General features: G+C 36.5%; 1 protein-coding gene across 2 annotated transcripts in view; it reads right to left on the bottom strand.

The window, feature by feature from the left end:
* ZNF804B (zinc finger protein 804B) overlaps positions 1-21,864 on the bottom strand; it is a 516,049-nt gene that overhangs the window by 40,789 nt on the left and 453,396 nt on the right. The window contains exon 1 of one of the 2 annotated variants that reach the window (XM_053218481.1): positions 2,340-2,623. The exons of the other annotated variant lie outside the window; for it this stretch is intronic. The gene's annotated coding sequence lies outside the window, so the exon portion shown is untranslated. Of the gene's footprint in view, positions 1-2,339; positions 2,624-21,864 lie in introns of those variants that run through there. 2 annotated transcript variants of the gene reach the window in all.

Here is a 21,864-nt window from a genome sequence, read left to right on the forward strand (position 1 = left end):
ATTTCTCAAAGGAATTTAGTTTGAATTCACTTTTAAATAAGCCTAATCCAGTACTGTTAGCAATATGGTGTTAAATTCAAGATTCTCAAGAAGTGGTAAAAATAACTGAGCATGTCTTGACTGTTAGTGCTATTCTGTGTGAGGCAATTGGCGAGGTGTTGTGGATGAGAGATGAAAATATGACACACAGCAAAGAGCATGCAAAGAGAAAGGAGATATGCACATGGTCTCCAACAAGAATGGTTTACTTATTAGCAACAGAAAATACTAAAACTAGGGATGATTTCTTAGAAGGGTACAAAGTATCTTACTCCAAGACCTGGAAACTGTAGGTACACTGAACAATGGAATAACAAAGGAACAAAAAAGCTATGAACTGAGATGATTTTATCTGTCAATAGAAGATTGCGTCCCTTCTATGGGCACACAAATGACATTATTCTGTCTCTGTCCAGCATGCCTGTCTCTATCTTGGAATATATTAGACCTAGTATGGCCAGTCTAAACTAGCTGTACCATGCCCCAAAGTGACAGATCCTCTGACTCTGATTTCTAAGTCATAGAAGGAAAGAATGTACCTGAAAAAACTAAGGCCATAGGTCTATCCAAATCCCAATTACCTTGGACAGAGTGGGTGAGAGCTGTGACTTAACTTGCATTTAGCAAGAGTTGCAGGTATAAACAATGTGAGAAAAGGACATAAGCAAGTTCTCTAAAAATTGCATATAAGGCAGAGGAGAAAAAGTTCAGCACAGGAAATTATTGTGTGCTTGTTACATACACAATCTATTTATTTTTATTTTTTAAATGTTTATTTATTTTTGAGTGAGAGAGAGACAGAGTGCAAGCAGAAGAGGAGCAGAGACAGAGGGAAACAGAATCGGAAGGAGGCTCCAGGCTCTGAGCTGTCAGCACAGAGCCTGATGTGGGGCTCGAACTCATGAGCTATGAGATCACGACCTGAGTTGAAGCTGGACGCTTAGCCAACTGATCCACTCAGGCACCCTGGTACATACACACTCCTAATGCACAGTGGAATGTGCTAAGTACTCAAGAGATGTAGACCTATTGTTATGATAGTGAAAATATAAAACATTATTTATTTTTGGTCATTTATATGTATATGTATTCATGTATATACACATATGTATGTACAAACAATTGTAACATGTGACATCATATCCAAGGTAATAACTCAAACTATTATGTCATGAGTTTTTCACATAGAGTTACAGCATTTGAAGTGAGCATTAATAAAGATATTGATATCTATCATTAATTTAGTGCCTAATTTATGTTGACACTGTTATGAAATGTGTTCATGTATTATATCATTTAATTTTTAGAGCAACACTATAAGTAGACTCTATTATTTTCCCCATCTTAAAGAAAGAGTAAATGGCTCTTAGAGACGATAAGGACTTGCTGGAGACCACATGTCTAAGTAACAGAGGCATGATTCTGACCCATATTTCTTAAACTAGTTCTCCTAATCACTGTGCATTACTGTCATGCCAAGCCCTGATGCTGGTAGAATGTTTTTAGAGAGATGGTATTCTAATATGTCACTTGGAAGACTATAGGAGCAGACAAGAGGATGGGAACATTCTGGAGTACTCAAGGAACACAGAGGAGCTATTTTTAGCTGAAACATGGGATGCACAAGGAGAAGAAAGAGACCAAACCAAAAAGATCAATCTGGTCCTGAGCATGGTGGGTCATGAAAACCATGATAAGCAGGAGAAAAATTAACTGAAATAATTCTTGAGGAAAGTATGATGGTAGTGAATAGGGTGGGTTGGGAGGAGAAAATACTGAGTCATAAAAATCTCATGAAACTATTGCACTGTCCTGTCAAGATCATCTACTGCAGTCCACTTTATTTAGTTGATGTAAATAATAAGCATCTTGCAGCCACTCATGAATGAATGAACTGTGTAGGCAAGAGATCAGCTAAACTAATAAGGTGAAAAGCTGTCAAGGTAAGTGAGTAGAAGCTTAGGATATCTATTACTATTTCTTTTCTATCATTTATTTCAGAAAAAAATGTAGAAAAATGCCATTCTCTGAAATTATCTAAATGCAAGGCAATTTTTCTCAACTCCCTATGCATCACCAAGTCCTATTTGACTCTACCTCTAAATTATAGTCTATATTAATAGTTAGTTTTTTGTCTCTGATGCTTCCACCTTAACCCAGTCATCATCATATCCTGTAGAGCATAATAACTTTCTAGCTAGTCTCAAAACTGCCAATTTCACCCTCCCTTACATCTATCCATGGTTCACAAAGCAAACAGAACAGTCAGTTCAAAAAATCTTTCAGATTAAGGCTCTTACCTGATTAAAAGTTATCAGTGGTTTTGAAGTGATCTGAGACTAAAATCCAAAATCATTAGAAAGGTCTGTCATACTGTGATATTGTTATTTATAAGAAATATGCATTTGGTGTTCATCCACAGTTTCTGGCGCACAGCTCCCCAAATCTTTGAGTTTCCTGTGTTGAGAGTGACAAAGCTATCTTTTGTTATATACGTGAAGTTACTTTTGGGCTTCACCTAAGGATGGGAGCTGGTTGCCAGGAGAACTAACCACAGAATCCAGAGGTTGGAACTTTCAGTCCCACCCCCCTCCCCCACCTGACCTCTGGAGAGGAGAGACGGACAGAGATAGAATCAAGTGCTAATGGTCAATTATTTTTTTTTATTTTTTTAATGTTTATTTATTTCTGAGAGAGAGAGAGAGAGAGAGAGAGAGAGAGAGAGAAATACAGAACACAAGTGGCGGAAAGGCAGAGAGAGAGGGAGACAAAGAATCCGAAGCAGGCTCCAGGCTCTGAGTTGTCAGCACAGAGCCCAATGCAGGGCTCAAACCCACAAACGATGAGATATGGGCTGAGCTGAAGTCGGCCACTCAACCAACTGAGCCACCCGTGCGTCCCCCAATGGTCAATTATTTAATCAATAATTAATTTAATTAATTGTCTATGCAATGAAACTTCCATAAAACCCTAAAAGGAAAGGGTTCTAAGAGGTTATGGGTTGGTGAACACATGGAGCTTAGGAAAATGGCACAGCTAAAGAGGGCATGGGAGCTGTGCAACCTTTCCTCAAAGATTGCCTTATGCATCTCCTCCATCTAGCTGTTCCTAGGTTAAATCCTTTTATAATAAACCAGTTTCTAGTAAGTAAAATGTTCTCTGGGTTCTGTGAGCTACTCTAACAGAGAGGTTATGGAAACCTCTGATTTATAGCCAACTGGTCAGAAGAACAGGTAACAACCTGCACCTGTGATTAGTGTCAGGGGGTCATGAGAATGTCCAATCTGTAGCCAGTCAGAAACACAGCTAACAATCTAGTCTTAGGTTCATACAACCTTGTCTGAAGTCTTGTAGAAGTGAACCCTCAACTCGAGAAGGCTGATGCCACCTCTGGATAGAGAGTGTCAGAATTGAGCTGAATTGTAGGTGTATTAAGCAATGCTTGTTGAAATGTTGGAAATTGGGGAGCCCTCCCTACCCACATTGAAACTGGGTTTAAGAACACTAACAAATACTATATGTGATTTAGACAGTCTGTACTTTTCCAGCTTCATTCTCTGTTATTCTCCCTGTCATGGTCCCCACATCCTATTGCTCTTCAGCTATACTGACTTCTTTCTATTATTTAAATACTCCATAATCTTTCTCAATTCAGGAACCATGCCCTTGGTGGACTATGCTCAACTCTTCTTAGATGGTCAATGTATTCTCATGTTTAGAATCTAGGACTATGCTATCAGAGAGGTTTAACCTAACTGATCATTTAAAACAGCTTCCAAACTGTTTTAGTACATCACAGAGGAAGAGCATTCTTTAACCTATAAAGAGTGAAAGCTGCTGTATGGTGTTCCAGATCAAGGGAAGAACATACACAAAGATCTATACATAAGAGAAGAAGACCTATAAGGCTAAAATATAGATTCTAGTAGAGTAAGGACAAAAAGTAGGTGAAGGTAAGAGATAAGATAGGAGTGGTTATTGGGATATGCAGGGCTTTTAAAGCCAATATGATGAGGTTAGGCTTTATTTTGAACTGTTCAGTGGTTTATGAGAAGAAAGGTAATGAAATGTTTTCAGCAGAGGAGTGTGACCATGATTGCATTTTAGAAACATGAAGGGTACTAGTGTATAAGAGGGGGAGAGGGGTAGGGAAGACTGTAGACAAGGAAACTAACCAAGCAGGACATGATGGTATCCTCACATAAAAATAAGTGGCTGTGGGGTGAGGGCCTAGCAGAGAGGAATACTTTGCACGCAGAATGAGGTGTTGGGAGATTACTCACCAACTAGAAACCTATTACACTCTTGACACTACTGTTACTAAAACCAATTATTTATTTCAATGAGATATTCTGTTTATGTTTTTTGGTTAAGGCCATTAATGGTTTAATTAAATGAGTGCCTCTATTCTTATCATAATGAGAAGGAGATGTTGTAAATAGATTGATACACTTATTTTTAAGAGCTGAAAGGGAGGAAGCAGTTAACTTTCAACTTAAAACATTATTTTAGGTGCTGGGGACTTGAGAGCAGTGACTCGCATCAGAGGTATGTAATCCAAAATGAAAACTAGATACTCCCAAAATGAGCAAATTGCTGAAATGTACTCTAAATTATGCAGCTGAGTTTTGTTGTTACTGTTATTATATTGGAGAGGTTTTTTTTTTTTTCACATTTGATTTTGACGGTTTAAAAATATAGCTCACTTCTTCTGAAAATGCTTTCACTTGTCATATATGAATAAAACTTAAAGCAGAATCAGAAATTAGAATCCTAGAAAGGAGGAAGAAGCAAATATTTCCACTGTAAAGATCAATACAGATTTCAAGAGTGACATCATCCAGATGGGAGACCTCAGCCTCTAACCCCCTTCCAAAGATCAACAGTTAGATAGCCATGCAAGAACAAAAATAGCTGTAGATGGGGAACCTGGGTGGCTCAGTAGGTTGAGTGTTCGACTCTTGATTTTGGCTCAGATCATGATCTCACAGTTCAAGAGATCAAGCTCCACTTTGGGCTCCATGCTGATAGCTTGGAGCCTGCTTTGTATTCTCATTCTCTCTCTCTCTCTCTCTGACCCTTCACCACTCACATTCTCTCAATCTCTCTCTCTCTCTCTCTCTCTCTCTCTCTCTCTTCAAATAAATAAATAAATAAATACACAAACATTTTTTAAAAGGCTCTGGGAGAGTTCTAGAGTCTACCTAAGAAATGTCAGCAACATGGTAGAACAAAATACTTTGAGAATAACTGTGTAAAAAGGGAAGGAAGACAGCTTCATTTTGCTTGCATCATCCTATCCCCAAGCTGTCATTGCTCAGTGCCAAGAAGGGAAACCTTAACTAGAAGGAGTCCCTCCCAAATAGAGAGCACCATAAGTGGGCAGCTTTCCCAGCATAGCTGAGATGTACAGAGCTAGCTAGGAATAAGGGGGAAGAAAGAGGGGTTACCAATAGCAGTCACGAAATGAAAGATTTATAGGCCAAAAACTATAAGACGATGAGGAAAGCAGAACACTCAACTAACTTTTGTGTTCACAGATCAGAAGAGTTAACATCATTAAAATGCCCATACTACCCAAAGCCATCTATAGAGTCAATGCAATCCTTATCAAAATTCCAATGGCATTTTTCACAGAAATAGAAAAAAACCATCATAAAGTTCATATGGAACAACAGAAAGACCCCACATAGCCAAAGCATTCTTGAGAATGAACAAAGCTGGAGGCATCATACTTCCTGATTTCAAACTATATTATGAAACTATAGCAATTAAAATATTATGTTACTGGCATAAAAACAGACTCAAATGTGATGAGGAGGAAGATGATTAAATGCACACAGTTCCATAAATGGATGGAACAGAATCCAGGACCCAGAAAAACCCATGTCTGTATTTGGTGTTTGACAAAGTATTTTGTCAAACTAGTATTTGACAAAGTAGCTAAGAATACTCAATGGGGAAAGAATAGTGTCTTTGATATATGGTTTTGGGGAAACCATATATTCACATGCAAAATAACAAAATTGGATTCCTGTCTTATGCCATTCACAAAAAGTACCTTGAAATTGATTGAGGTCTTAAATGTAAGACCTAAAATCACAACTCCTAGAAGAAAACACGGGGAGAAGCTCCTTAACATTGGTCTTGGCAATGATGTTTTTAATACAATACCAAAGCACAGCCAACACAAGGAAAAATGAAATGGGACCACATCAAACTAAAAAGCTTCCAGGTACCCAAAGACACAATCAGTGAAACAAAAAGACAATCTATGGAGTGGCAGAAAATACTTGTAAAGCATTCATCTCATAAAGGATTAATATCCAAAATATATAAGGAACATATAAAACTCAATAGCAGAAGAATGAAGAATAATGGGCAGAGGATTTGAATAGATATTATACCAAAAAAGACATTCAAAAGGCCAACAAGTGTGAAAAGATATTCACCATTACTAATTATCAGATACTAAGTATCACCATTACTAATTACAATTATCAAAACTGCAATGAGATAACACTTCACACCTGTTAGAATGGCTATTATCAAAAATACAAGAAATAATAAGTGTTGGCAAGGGCGTGGAAAAAAAGGGAGCCCTTGTGCACTATCAGTGGGAAAGTAAGTTGGCGGAGCTGCTATGGAAAAGAGTATGGAGATTCCTCAGAAACTTAAAAATAAAAGTTCCGTATAATCCAGCAATATCACTACTTTGTATACATCTGAAGAATAGAAATCATTATCTTGAAGAGATATCTATACTACATGTTCATGGCAGCATTATTCATAATAGCCAAGACATGGAACCAACCTAAGTGTCTGCTGACTGATGAATGGACAAAGAAAACGTTGTGAGTATCTAAAATGGATTATTCAGCCCTTACAAAAGGAAACCCTGCCATTCGTCACAACATGGATACACCTTGAGGGCATTATGCTAAGTGAGATAAGTCAGAGAAAGACAAATAGTGTATGATCCTACCACATACAGAATCAAAAACTGTTAAACTCATAAAAATGGTACAATGGTGGTTTCTGGGGGCTGAGGGGTGGAGAAACTACGGTGGTGTTACTCAAAGTGTACAAACTTTCAGATGTAAGATATTCTGGAAGAGCTAATGTACAGCATGATGATCAAAGTTAATAATGCTATATTGTATACTTCAAAGTTGCTATTAAGTACAGCCTTAATGCTCTCACTTTAACAACAACATACTGGTAATTATGTGAAGACTGTTAACTAACCTTATTGGGGTAAACATTAAACCATATATATGTGTGTGTCAGATTTACATTGCACACCTTGAACTTATACAGTGCTATATTTCAGTTATCTTTCAATAAAGCAAAATAAAAAAGCAACAAAGTTTTAATCTCAAAACAGCAAGAAAAAAAATTAAGACTTTATTTTAAATTGTTAATGAAAAACCAAATCAATTCTATGGTGGTAAAATAATATGTTCCAGATACCTGGTGTTGGGGTTGTCTAACCCGATAATATGAAATAACAGAACTCCTAGAGTAACATATGAATAGTTGGTCAAAAGACCATCTTTCTTGAATATTAATTGCATCATTTAAGCTTGACATAAAAACTGGAAAGCAGACAATTAACTCTTAAGATCTTAGACAAGAATGTACAGTGCTAGTAATTTATGTAATTGGTAGCTCATAAGCTTTGAAAAACAGAGAGGTGGAAAGAAGGGCTGAATATTTATTATGAAATTTGAGAAATCTGATTAGTACTTTTATCAAGGTATAGGAGTATTTTCTGTGAAAATGGGCCAGAAGGGTGCCCAAGTCTAATCCATTATTTTCTTAAGTAGTTGCTCTGGAATTACCCCAATTCCAAAACAAATCACTTCTTAGATTTATGTTTTTAACCTGTTCTAGAACTGGCCACTCTCATACATAACCGGTAGGAATGTAAAATGAACCTACCACTTTGAAAACAGTTTTGCCTGTTTTTTTGTAAAATTAAGCACATATTTACTATACAATACAGCAATTTCATTCTTAAATATTTACTCAAAAGAAATAAAAATACATATATATATAAAGTATGATAAAACTTGTACCAAAAATTTCAAGGTAGCTGTATCATAAAAGTCCAAAGTAGAGAGAAGACGGTTTCCAATTTAAATTGCACTCAACAGGAGAATGGACAAATTGTACATATAACTGAAGAGTATTTCACTTCATATATATATATATATATATATATATATATGTATACGTGTGTGTGTGTGTATATATATATATATATTAATGAAATACTCTTCAGTAATATAGATTATAAACAACTGGTACCAAAGAAAACATAGATATATTACAGAGTCATTGCACTGAGCTCAGGAAGCCAAACAAAAAACAACACATACTATATGTTTCCACTTATAAAGAGAGCTGAGATGATGGAAATGTTTTAGATCTTTATAATAGTGCTGATTACAGAGATACAGACATTTGTAAAACTCATTAAATATGCATGTGAAAATATTACCTAAGAAATAACTGAACAAATAGGGCACAGATTAGCAGTATTTCAAATCAGAGGAGACTAAAGAGACATAGGGGATTGGAAATTAGCGTTGATATCAGTCTTAAATTTCCTGACTTTGTAACTCTTCAATGTTTATGTGAGATAGTATCTTTACTCTTAGAAAATGCACACTGAAGTATTTAGAGTTAAAGGAGCATGGGATCTCCAAATTATTCTCAAATGATTTAAAAAATCACATCTGGGGCACGTGAGTGGCTCAGTCAGTTGAGTGTCTGACTTCAGCTCAGGTCATGATCTCATGGTTCATGGGTTCGAGCTCCACATCAGGCTCTGCGCTGACAGCTTAGAGTCTGGAGCCTGCTTCAGGTGCTGTGTCTCCCTCTGTCTCTGCCCTTCCCCCACACTCTCAAAAATAAATAAACATTAAAAAATAATTTTTAAAAAGCCACATCTGTATTTCTATGGAGAAAAAAAGTTAATAAATACTATAGAGAAAATAGAAAGAAACGGTGAATCTGAGACCTATGGGATGTCTTTGTGCTATTCTTCTAAATTTGAATTATGTTAAAACAAAATCCCCCCACACATCAAGAAAATAAATAATAAATATGCAATTGAAATTCAGAGTTCTATAGCATATATAAAATATGGCAGAATTAATGTGAGCCTAACCCTTTTAGGAACTATTTTACAATCTACTTATCACAGACATAGCAGAATCTCTGACAATAGTCTGAGGACTGTGCTTAATCTTACAGTTGGGTTTCCCAAACTAATGTATGATTGAAGTGAACAATTAATTTGGGAGAATATATTTCAAGGTTGATGACTGTACCTCAGTATAATTAATAGTAAATGATCATTAACCACTTAAATATGAAGACCAGTTGCCTCTGGAAATAATTTGTAGCTCCTAAAGAGAAAACATGTCAACAACACAACACAAAGAAACACACGTATGTCTAATTTTATTACTTCAGAATAGCATGTGTCCAATTAGTTGAACTTAGTAAAAGACCATTCAAAATGAGTTATAGAAAAGGGGAATTAAAACATAGTGCTAGTATTTTTTATAATACTAAGTGAATAATATAATTGAAACTGTAAGTTGGCCAGCCACAGAAACTGGCTGCTACTGTACTAATACAATGGTATTAAAAGATTTAGATTATATGGAAATATGAAAAATTTAAGAGCTATGTTAAGTGTGTATTGTTTGCACACATAGCTGTTAGTTAATGCAAAGCAATAAAAGCTACAACTAGTCATATTTGACTCTTAAATGATTTCTTAACAAAGTATGTACAGAACAAATCAATAGTAAAATAGTTAAAACAGAAACCCACGCTCTCCTCATTTAATGTATGAGACAGGAATCTTGGGCCAACCGCTTAATAAGGAGAAATTCTGTGGCTCAAAAAAGTTATAGAGAGTTCTGGACATCCAAAGATTCCCTAATTAGAGGTATACCCTCAGTTAGTATATCCTAAAATATATTTTGTTTTTAGCCCCTGACTATTACGAAGCATATAGCTTTTAGCACTGAAAATTAGATGAAAAAGTTCAGGGAAAAAAGAATGGAAATCTAGATAAAGTGAGATGATATCAATACGCCCAGAGTCTTGTTTGTTTTATCCTGAATAGTCCAATTTAAAAATATTAATTGATTTAATAAACAAGAAAGCTTAGTGTTCTGAAAAAGCCAATATTTATTGTAAACAAATTATATGGTTTAAAAACCTTGAGACTGATTCCAATTTGCATACTGTTAACATAATCTGTTTTTCATTCTGCCCCAAATCCAGTGAAACGAGAGAAATGTAATTTTATAAAATGCTAAATTATTGATAAGAGTGGAAGCCAAATAAACAAGTAAAAAGCCCTATTAAGGGACTATTTTGACCACTTCAGGAAGATGAGAAATGGAGAGAAATCATTCAGTGGGTAATAGGAGCACAAAACACGTGCAGAAAAAAAATGACCTTCAAGGTGAGAAAATCTGCAGGTCATATGCAAAGTCGGAGTCAACAAGAGTTTTGAAAGTGAGTCACTGCCAAACTGCATTTTCAGCAACTGTGTTGCCCAACATCTTGTACTGAACAGTGGGCAGAAGTGATATGTGTTCCTACATCAAGGACAGGGTGCAGCCAATGACAGCAGGGGTGTAAAAATGAGCCCAGAGAGCTACCGACTCTCAGGAGAAGCAAGAAGTTCTCACTTTCAAACTAAAAATGATCAGAATCCTCAGATAATAACACACTGTATCTACATAATTACCAGAGGCGGACTAAGACACATTGAACTACCAACCACAGACCAGTCAGCAGGAATTCTCAAATGCAAAAAGTATATACTGCCAAGAATAGTCAAATAGTTGGGGAAAATTAGTACCATCAAACTCTTCACACAGAAGAACCTGAGAAAACACACTTCTCATGATCAAAATCGGTTTCTAGGCTACAGTGGAGCAAACGGCATTTCAAATGGTCTGAGGGAAGATGATTTTAAAACTCAAATTTTATACTTGGTTAAATTAGCATTCACTTGTGAGGGCAAAATGCAACTATTTCCAAAAACTTTTTGAATTAAAATCTAGAATAGATTTCTGGTTTCTGCTTAGGTTACAACCTTGCAGCAGAAATTTGGCAAGGTCACTGTGTCCACCAACAATAGAAAAGACCAGAAAATCTCAGTAAAATTAATTTCCTTTAATTTCCTGTTCTGATTTATGTTTTTAGCTGTGTCTTTATTGTATTAGTTTCCTGCGGCTACTGTTAAAAACCACTACAAACATGGTGGTTTATAACAACAGCAATATATTCTCTTAGAATTCTGACAGCTGGAAGTCAGCCATCAATTCCATGGAGCTGAAATCAAGCTGTTGAGAGGGTCCAAATCACCTCAGAGGGTCTAGGGGAGAACATGCTCCTTGCCTCTTCTAGCTTTTTGGTGGCCTGCCAGCCTTCCTTGGCTTGTGGCTACATCACTTCCATCTCTGGCTCTCTGATGACACAAGAAAGGAAGCTCTTTTCTTGTGTCATCCCATCTCACTGACTTCCCTTAGAAGGATGCATATACTTGCATGAAAGCCAATCCTGGTAATGCAGGATAACGTCAGCAATAATGCATTTCAAGATACTTACTTGATCATATCTGCAAAGATTTTTTTTTAAATACAAATAAGGTTGTCATTACTGGTTGCAGGGATGAACACCTGATATTTTGGGGGACAACTATTCAGTCTACTATACTTATCATTTCATTTCTTGATGCTTTGGGCATTTTATTTTGAGGCTTGCTGGGAGAGAAAAGCCTTTGTGTTTGTTGTTGTTTTCTTTGTTTTTGTCAACTCTTTTTTTTCTTCATTTCTTAAGTGACCTGTCCCTGGGTTCTCCAGGCTAATCAGGTCTTGAGGTAGCAACTGGCTTTTCTGTTCCATTGTGGTCTTTGCATTGTGACAGGCACATGGACATGCACCGTTCCTAGTGATTGGTTTGGGAGCACCCCTGGCTAACAGCTTGTTAAAAGCAATAGCCATAGTTTGTGTTTTGTCACTGTTTGTGTTATATTTTTGCAATCCCTTTGACACTTTTCTTGCGTGAGGAAGCCTACCTCAGGGCTCTATTTCAAGCAGGGAGTTTCAGGCTCCATCTGAGTGGATTGCATTACTCTTTACAATTGTGGAAATATTTCTGCTTGCATTAGCACCACCCATGACCTAGCAGGATTATGTCACCTTTGTGTTTCTGGTCTAATTCTAGTCTACGGAGATATTAATTTCATTTAGAACCTTGCTATATCACTTGTTATTGGTGTTGTCTATGTGCACATTGTGCTTGGCATTGCCATATATTTGAAGCAGAGTGTTGTGTCATAACCTAGACCTACTATGCCATCTATACAAGGGATTCTAGTTGATTTTATTGACTTGTGGTCTTTAATTATATTAAACTGTGGAAAAATGAGTATGAATTTTCACAAATTATCCTGGTTGACATTCACATGAAGGTCAGATATATATCCTTAGGCGTTCCACTGTAACTTAGCGTTAGTTATGTGCATTTAAAACATTATCAGAGTTTGGGGTGCCTGGGTGGCTCAGTCAGTTGAGCGGCCGACTTTGGCTCAGGTTATGATCTCACAGTTCATGAGTTTGAGCCCTGCATCAGGCTCTGTGCTGACAGTGCAGAGCCTGGAGCCTGCTTCAAGTTCTGTGTGTGTCTCTCTCTGCCTCTCCCCTACTCATGCTCTCTCTCTCTCTCTCTGCAAAAACAAATAAACATTAAATTTATTTTTAATTACAAAAATAAAACATTGTCATATCATTTAAGAAAATACTGGTGAGATTCAGTTCTCCAGAAGTTTCTGAGATTCTCACATTAAAAAAAATAATACACAGCTATTATATTTTCTCCCCTAATAGCCAAATAAAAGATTAGTAATTAACATTTGAAACTCAACTTGGATAAGAAATTTATAACCATGCCAACCTATCAATTATAGCTATCATAATACTATGCAGACCTTAACAAGTATCCCTTAAAGAAATATATTCTACAATACAAATCCATGAGCACCAAGATATATGATTAGCTTACACAGGACACAATTCTGCCATTAAATTTTTAACATCAATCATGAAGTCAAAGATGCAGAGAGTCAAGATATTTTTAAAGTTTACTACAAGGCATTAATGGTTGGACAACGATTAGATACTATATCACAGATACTGAAACAGAAGCATCTTGCAAAAATTCTGTATACGTTTCTGATGTTGGATCTTACCATCACATATGACTGATAACACATACACACATACATACACACATACTTGCACACATTAGTACTAAGCAAAAAAGTTAATTAAATTTGACAACCAACCAAAATTATCTTACATTATTTGACTACACGTTTCTATGTGCCTATGCAAGCAAATTTAGGATACATATAGTCCAAACACACACACATATACACTAAAACACAGATATAATATTTTTCAGGAGGATGAAAAAACAACTTATAAACACTGTTTTTGTGATTTAGAGAATTCTATCTATACTGTTCAACAGATTGAAGTGATAAAAAGACCCTGAGGGGTGTTGCAACATCTGTGGATCCATACGAAATACAAATACACAATAAAGTTTCAAAATGATAAGTTCTTGGAGCACCTGGGTGGCTCAGTCAGTTAGGCATCTGACTCTTGGTTTCAGCTCAGGTCATGATCCCACAGTTTGTGAGTTTGAGCCCCACATCAGGCTCCATGCTGACAGTGCAGAACCTCCTTGGGATTCTCTCTCCCTCTCTCTCTGCCCCTCCCAGCTCACTCTCTCTGTATCTCTCTCAAAAATAAATAAATAAACTTAAAAAAGGATAAGTTTCCAAATATTTTAATGCCAGTTAATTTCAAAATTAATTTAAATATGGTCAAATGTCCAATTAAAGGGGTACTATGTTATAATCAAATGTCTTTTCAAAGAGCCTCAAATTCTATTATAACTACTGGGTTAAATTATTAGGATTTTATTTTGACTGTCAAAATATATTTACTTTTTTTCTCTTGAAACATACATAAAATAGGTTGTATAATATAACTTTAATTAACCTCAGAGTGTTCAATTGTATTGTACTCTCAAAAATAAATATTTTGTGGTAAGTTTGAGATTAGTTAGTGTTTATGTTTTAGTGAATCTCCCCCATAAAAATACAATAGACCTTCTGAGAATTTGTGTCCTAAGGCAATGTAATCATCAACTTCTATATACTAGATGTGAGGATATTCAAAGTCTTTTATGTAAACAGGCTAGTATATAAGGACACATTTGGGTAATTTACACAAAGTCAATAGATAACTTTTAGAATGCCTAGTAGGTACAGGTAAGCTTTCTTAGATAGTGGAGATGTGTTAGTAACAGGAACAAAGAGTAATCTCGATCCTCATGGAGTTTACTTTCTGTGAGAAGAAGATAAAAATAAATAAATAAATCATTAAAACATATAGCATAACATGATAAAAATTATATAAAAAACAATAAAGTAGGAAACAGATATGAAATAACAAAGGGATAAGTTGCAAATTTAATAGGCAGTCGAGAGAAGTCCCATTGAGGGCTGCCCGGGTGGCTCAGCCTGTTGAGAATCCAACTTCATCTCAGGTCATGGTCTCACAGTTCGGGAGACTGAGCCCCACATTGGGCTTCCTGCTGTCAGCCTAGAGCCTAGAGCCTGTTTCAGATCCTCTGTCCCCCTCTCTCTGCTCCTCCCCTCTTGCACTTTCTCAAAAACAAATAAAAAAAAAAAACCAAACATTAAAAGAAAAAGAAAGGTCCTATTGAGAAAGATGGAATTTGACTGCAGATCTGAAATAAACAGGGGAATCAGCTGCCTAGATATTAGGGCAAGAACATTCCAGGCAGGGAGAACTACAAGTGCAAGAGCCCTGAGGACAGAGTAGCTAGGAGGGATGTGTCAAGAGAGCAATGAGTTAAAAGAAAGCAGTAGGAGGGGGCGAAACCTTGTCAGCTTGGCTTCTAATTTAAGACAGACACAAAGGAGTTGGAGGGTTTTGATCCAAATAATAAGAATGATTTGATTATTCTTTTGAAAATAGACTAAGTGGAAGATGGGCAAGCAAGAACAGACGTAGATAGACTGGTCATAGGGCTATTGCAGTTATTTAGACAAGACCAGGGTGGTAGCCAACAAGGTGGTAAGTAGTTGCTATAGTTTTACAGGGACACACTTTCCTGATTTCATGAACAATGAGAGAAAGAAAGAAGTCAAAATTTTTGGCCCGACAAGCTGGAAGTGGGACTTTACTTTCTGAGAAGGGAATGCCTCAAGGAAAAGCGGGTTTCTCAGAATAAAGATCAAAAGTAAGATTTTTCATCTCTTTTAAGGACATTTTAATTTTGAGGTGCCTTTTGGAAATCCAAATGCCCATACTAGTCTATTAATTAACATAACAGTCTAGAATCAAGAAAGTGGCTCATTGAGAAGCCATAAATTTGGAAATTTTCTATTCCCTACCTCAAGAAGACCAGGAAAAATTACCAGGGACTACATAAGATAGAAGTGGCTTGAGCCCTGGGACATTCCAACATTTAGAGATAAGCAAGAATCCTCAAGTGAGAAGAAAACAAGCTGTCATTGAGCATGGAGAGAAATCAGGGTACAGTAGTGTCCTGGATGGAAAGTTTGAGTAAGTAAGGAGGTGAGTAGGAAAGAAAGGCAAAGAGAGGAGCTAACAGAAAACTTTTGGATGTACAGACTTTTTCATAATAACTGGAGTCAATGCTGAAGAGGTGATCAGAAGCAGGCGGGTGGGTTGTGTGGTGTTAGGAGTTGGGGGAATTTCTCCTCTACGTGCACCTATTTTCTTAAATAGAAAAAATGTCATCCGTTGAGAATGAAGATTGGCGAGGTAGCACTGGAGGTTTTAACAGAGAGATGATGTAGAATAGTCATCTATCAGAGTGGGAGGGCACATAAAATAGGGACTTCTAGTATGACTGCTCTTTTTGACCCAGGCACAGATTTGGAAGACCCCTGTTTGGAATATGAGGTGCAGAATGTGGTGAAGAACTTAAGAAGAAAAAAAAATCTTTCCTCAAGATGAATATGTAACCTTAGTGATACAAAAAAGAACTGCCTCAAATATGTAAAGACGTTTTATCGTTTTTCAGAGAGATGCCAATATTTTGTTTTGTTTCTTTTTCCATGTTTTATTTGTTGGAAGTACTGATGACCTAAGAAATGAGAATTAAATGGGAGCTCTGGGGAAAATGTAAATCCAGCAGCCAAAACACCCATCATGCAACTGCAAATCAATGAAACATTAACTATTTGAACCTTTATTATGTGCTAGGTATCAATGTGAGATCGGCAAAGGAAGCTTCGTGAATAGGAAAAATACTCCAGAAATAGTAGATTAAGTCCCATTTATCTTTTTCAGTTGTCAATTTCCTAATCACGTTATACTTTGCAAATGAGAAGTATCAAACTGAGCAAATCGAGAGCTTCTGGCGGCAAATATTTATAAATTGGCTAAATGTAGATAAAATTCTAATATTGAATTAAAACCTGACCACTTTAAATAATTTCAAGTTGGAAATTAATTGTAATAAAATGAAACATTTATTTAATCAATAACCCCACCTAGGCTTTTGCACTTGCCTTTTATCTGTAATCCAAGAGATGTCAGTAGAAATCCTGATGAAAGCATTCTTTGAAACAAAGAAAAGAAATGTAGTGCCTTTCTTTCATTAGACTTGGCATGATTTCCATTTTGATGGCTGTATTGTCTCATGTTGCCTCTTTGTAGTTAGTAGCATGAGGTCACTGTTTTCGTCTGTCCTTTGAAGATGAATTTTTCTTTTAAACTCTGGTTTTAGTAAAATATCCTCAAAATTGCTTGCAGAGTTTTGCTTACTTTGGGGACACAGTGCTTAGGGTTGTTATAAAAACTGATTAATTACTTTTTAAATAATTATCTACATCTGAGAAGCTGCCTTTTAAACAGCTGAAACATTTTTTAGAATCATAAGAAAGAACTGTTTTATTTTTTAAACCTAAAGCGACACAAGCATTTGAAAATCAACTTAACAGTATTTGTTATTCTCTGCTTCACAAACAGTGTCAGGAAGCAGGAAGGCAGCATAAGTGCAACATTTGTCCAAAAATTGGAGAATGGATAAATGGAATTGGAGTTGGCCTTTCCAATGTTCTGAGATAGTTAATTAAATGCTTTTTCGTTTTCTTGATCCTATGGTGGAGGGATATATATTGTTTCTTTACAAAAAATGAAATAAACAACCACAAAAACCTTCCACCTAAAATCTAAGAGAGAGAGAAAAATGAAGATGAAAGAATTCCTTCCTTCCACAACTCTCAAAGACTTGCTGTGTTACAAATAAAGTTCAAAGGATCATTTTAAGAGTGACCGGAACATAGCAGGACATAGAGTAATACAGAGCCACAAAACTCAATAGTTATTTTGCGGACTATGCTAAAAATCATACACTGAGAAGGTATCTGTTGTTTTGAAGCCTGCCTTCAACCTCAATTACCTGTATTTAGAATTACTAAAAACACCATCTCCATAACTAAACCATAAATATGTACATTTGTTTTTTTGGCTCCTGTTCTATTTGTGTTTATGGTACAGATTCACTACATTATGTATCACATTACCTCATCGTTAAGACATACAGTAGTCCCCCCTTATCCACCGAGGATATATTCCAAGACCCCAGGAGATACCTAAAACTGGATGATACTGAACCCTATATATATACTATGTTTTTTTTCCTACACATACATACCTGTGATAAAGTTTAATTTATAAATTAGGTATAGAAAAGATTGACAACAGTAACTAATAATTAAATAGGTGATTAATAATACTACACTGTAATAAAAACTTGTGAACGTGGTCTCTCTCTCTCTCTCTCAAAATATCTTGCTGTACTATATTTCCCCCTTTATCTCATGATCATCTGAGATGACAAAATGGTGAGGTAATGAGGTGAAGTGAAGTGAATGATGTAGGCATTATGATGTAGTGTTGGGCTACGACTGACCTACTGATGACATGTGAGAAGAAGGATCATGTGTGTCCAAACTGAGGTGGACCATGGGTGACTAAAACTATGGAAAGCAAAACCATGAATAAGGGGGAACTACTGTACATTTTAAGCAATAAATTGTAATTGATTTTCAAAAACAACCTTCTTCATTTTGCCTGTGAGGTACTCAAGGCATAAGTTCTTATCCCATTTTAGAAAATATGAAATTGAATCACATGAAATTGAAAATAAATGAAAATGAATTGAATATGAAGTTACTCAGGGCACCTGGGTGGCTCAGTCAGTTAAGCGGACAACTTTGACTCCGACTCACGTCATGATCTCACGGTTCACAGGTTCAAGCTCTGTGTCAAGCTCTGTATTGGGATTCTCTATCTTCCTCTCTCTCTGACCCTCCCCCACCTCTCTCCCTCTCCCTCCTACCCTCCCCCCCAAAAATAAATACATAAACTTTAAAAAACATTACTAATTCATATATATGCATTACACTCTGTGCCAGGTACTTTCTAAGTCTTATGACCTCGAAGACTGAGTAGGAATTCAGTGGGGAAGGATGTTCCTGGTAGAGGAAACAATATGAGAAAAGATAGGGAGATGCTAAGGAGCAAGACATATTGGAAGTATGGCAGATACCTCAAGGTGGCTGAAATATGGAATGTGCAGCTGGAGAAATACTATGAGAGAAGACAGCTAATTGAAGAATTTAATACTAAGGAATTTAAACCTTATCCTATAAGTAAAAGGTACACATTGAAGGTTTTTAAGGATCTTCAGTTTCCTAGAAGATTGGTCTGGTAGAAAAATAAATCAGGTAGAATTATGCCTGCTGTGTGGAATGGGGGAGATAGGAGGGTATGGACACATCAGGAAGTTGCTAGGATACTTTAAGGGAGCATGATGACAAAATTGTTTCAACGTCGATGGAATGTAGGGAAAAGAATCTCAAGACAGCTAAGACGGAGGTAGGATTGCTAGCATTGCACATGCAGATGAGAAAGAGAAAAACCAAAGTGGCTCTGATCTTTGTAGGTGCTCTGAGAATTTGGTAAAGTCATGGGATTAGACAGAAACACGGGAAGAGGAAGAGATTTAAAAGTAATTATAAAAAGTCTAATTTTTTTCTATGTGTTCCTGCTGATAGGTATTTGGAAATGCAGGTTTGTACTTCAGGATGCTGTTCTGAGCAAAAGATACAGAATTTGTTCTTATTGTCATTTAGATATATTCACATATACAAAAAAAATTAATCAAGCACAAAGATTGCATATTGGGCTAAAATAGAAATCTAGAGAACATTTATTTAATAAAGAGATAGCAGAAGAGCAAAGGAAAATAATTCAAAAGCAGGTGCAAATTACAAAGATATGCAGGATAGATATGATTTATAAAGACTAAGGAAGGAGATAACTCTAAGAAAGAAGTAGTCTTGAAACCCTTTCAAAATTCTCTTTCAAATAAGTACCCAAATTTAGGAGTATATTTCCATTCCAATTGATTTTTAATTTATTTAAATGTCTATTTATTTTTGAGAGAGACACACACACACACATAGAGTGTGAGCAGGGAAGGGGCAGAGAGAGAGGGAGACACAGAATTCAAAACAGGCTCCAGGTTCCAAGCTGTCAGCACAGAGCCCGACTCAGGGCTTGAACTCATGAGCTGTGAGATCATGACTTGAGCTGAAGTCGGACTCAACCAACTAAGCCACCTAGATGCCCCCCACAATTGATTTTTAAGATATCAGTGCAACTTAGTATATGCAGCTTTAGTCTGGTAAAATACTTTTCACTGTTCCCACTACACATACACACACACACACACACACACACACACACACACACACACAGTATTATCAAATTTTTGAGCCACTGTCTCACCTGTTTCACTATATTTTTAAAAATAATACGTCTGATGAAAATGCTGCTTTTTCAAAAACCAATAATTTTGGGGCCAGATAAACAATGAGAAAGGATGTATGGGTAAAGTGACAAATGAAGTACAAAGTCTAATTCCTCAAAGTAAGAATAGAGTTCACCTTGAAGTTAACTAACAGGTCCATATTAAGATAACACCTGTGGGGTAGTGATTCGTACAAGAGGAACTTCAGAGTTACTTGGAGTATACTTGCCACTTTGGTTTCATATGAAGAACTCTATGTTAAAGAAAAGCATATTATAATTGTTATATCTGCATCTTTGTCCCTGTAAAGGATCATAGATACATAGCCCTCCTATAGTTCTTACTGAGGGATATTTACTTATAGTCAATGCTACTTACAAATTTGGGAGTTCATATTATTTATAATACACATTAACATCTGGCAGGGCAGAGAGTCAAAATTCTGAAATGTAAATACAACCTTTATCATGAGCTGTGTGAGGATGGGAAAAGAGAGAAAATAAGTCAACCTTGGGGCCACACTGGCAATATCAGAAACGGCAGTGACAGGGGTATTAGGACAGCTATTCTGGTGGCTTGTTAAAGACAAATAGGCAAGTTGCTCAGCGGAGGAATAGAAGTGGCCCTATTCCAGAGGTCAGTGAAAGCCCTGACTGACATCTTCAAGAATCTATTTGGAAACCTCAAATCCTCTGACAAATAGGGGGAGGAAAAAAATCTAAGCGTAGACAATGGTATTATACTTGCATCAATTACTTGTGCTCATGGCTGTAGAGAATCCATAATACCATCACTTCTTCCATTAGTCGAGATGTCTGTGATAGAATGGAGTGACCAGAGGTCTCTCCCTAAAAGGATTGCAGTTCGGGAACTTACGCTGAGGCCCTAGTGAAAATTAATGTAGCTGCACCCACTGCAAGGCCGGTTTCCATCTCTGCTGGCAACTACTGCCAGGGGTCAAGGCCCAAGCAGATGGTGGGTGACACTGCAGACGGAGATGTATTACTCCTGTTGTTCCTATTTCTTAATTAAAGTGGAAAAATAACTTGTATTTTCACACAATGTTTTGGTTTTCTTAGCAGAATCATTATTAACATTGTATCATTTTATTTTTATAATTATACGAGTTTTTGTTTTAGGTAAACTTAAATGGAATGAAAAATAAATTCCAGCAATACAAGAAAAGACAGGATTTGATTGTTTTGTATTGGTTTAAATACAAACTGTTTAAGTTGGCATGTATAGCCTTCACCAATTAGGGATCAACCTGAGTTTCTCCCATCAACCGCACTTGAACATAAGCTTCAGCTCTATGCACATTAAGCTTTGAGTTTCTCCTTATTATCACCTCAATTCCACGGCACTCCTGTCTGATTTTGTTTCCATTGCCTAAAACGTCCTTTTTGGGCTCATTTATTATTTACTATAATAATTTATCCCAAATCACAAACATATAAGCACACTTTGTCCTCTGACTTTTATTCCATGCTCCTGGAAAACAGACTCAGGGACAGATGCTCTTCTCCGCAGCCTTGCCATTTTGTCCATCATCAATCACAGCAGTCTTTCTTCTGACTCTGGAGGTCACCTCACTATGCTTCCCAACCCTGTTCTTTAGGCAGCGCCTACAAATCACTAGGAAATGGTGATTGAGATGAAAACTATTTTATCATTCTAGATACAATTTTATATCCCACACACAAGAATAAAATAACTGCTTAATTAGGTACAAAGATATGATATGGGAGGGCACACAAAGAGCCTCTTGATGCTGACAATACTCTGTTTTTTGATTTTTTGAATAGTGTGTTCACTAAAACAGGTAAGAGAGTA

This window comes from Acinonyx jubatus, chromosome A2, assembly GCF_027475565.1.
Source record: "Acinonyx jubatus isolate Ajub_Pintada_27869175 chromosome A2, VMU_Ajub_asm_v1.0, whole genome shotgun sequence".
Taxonomy (NCBI): Eukaryota; Metazoa; Chordata; class Mammalia; order Carnivora; family Felidae; genus Acinonyx; species Acinonyx jubatus.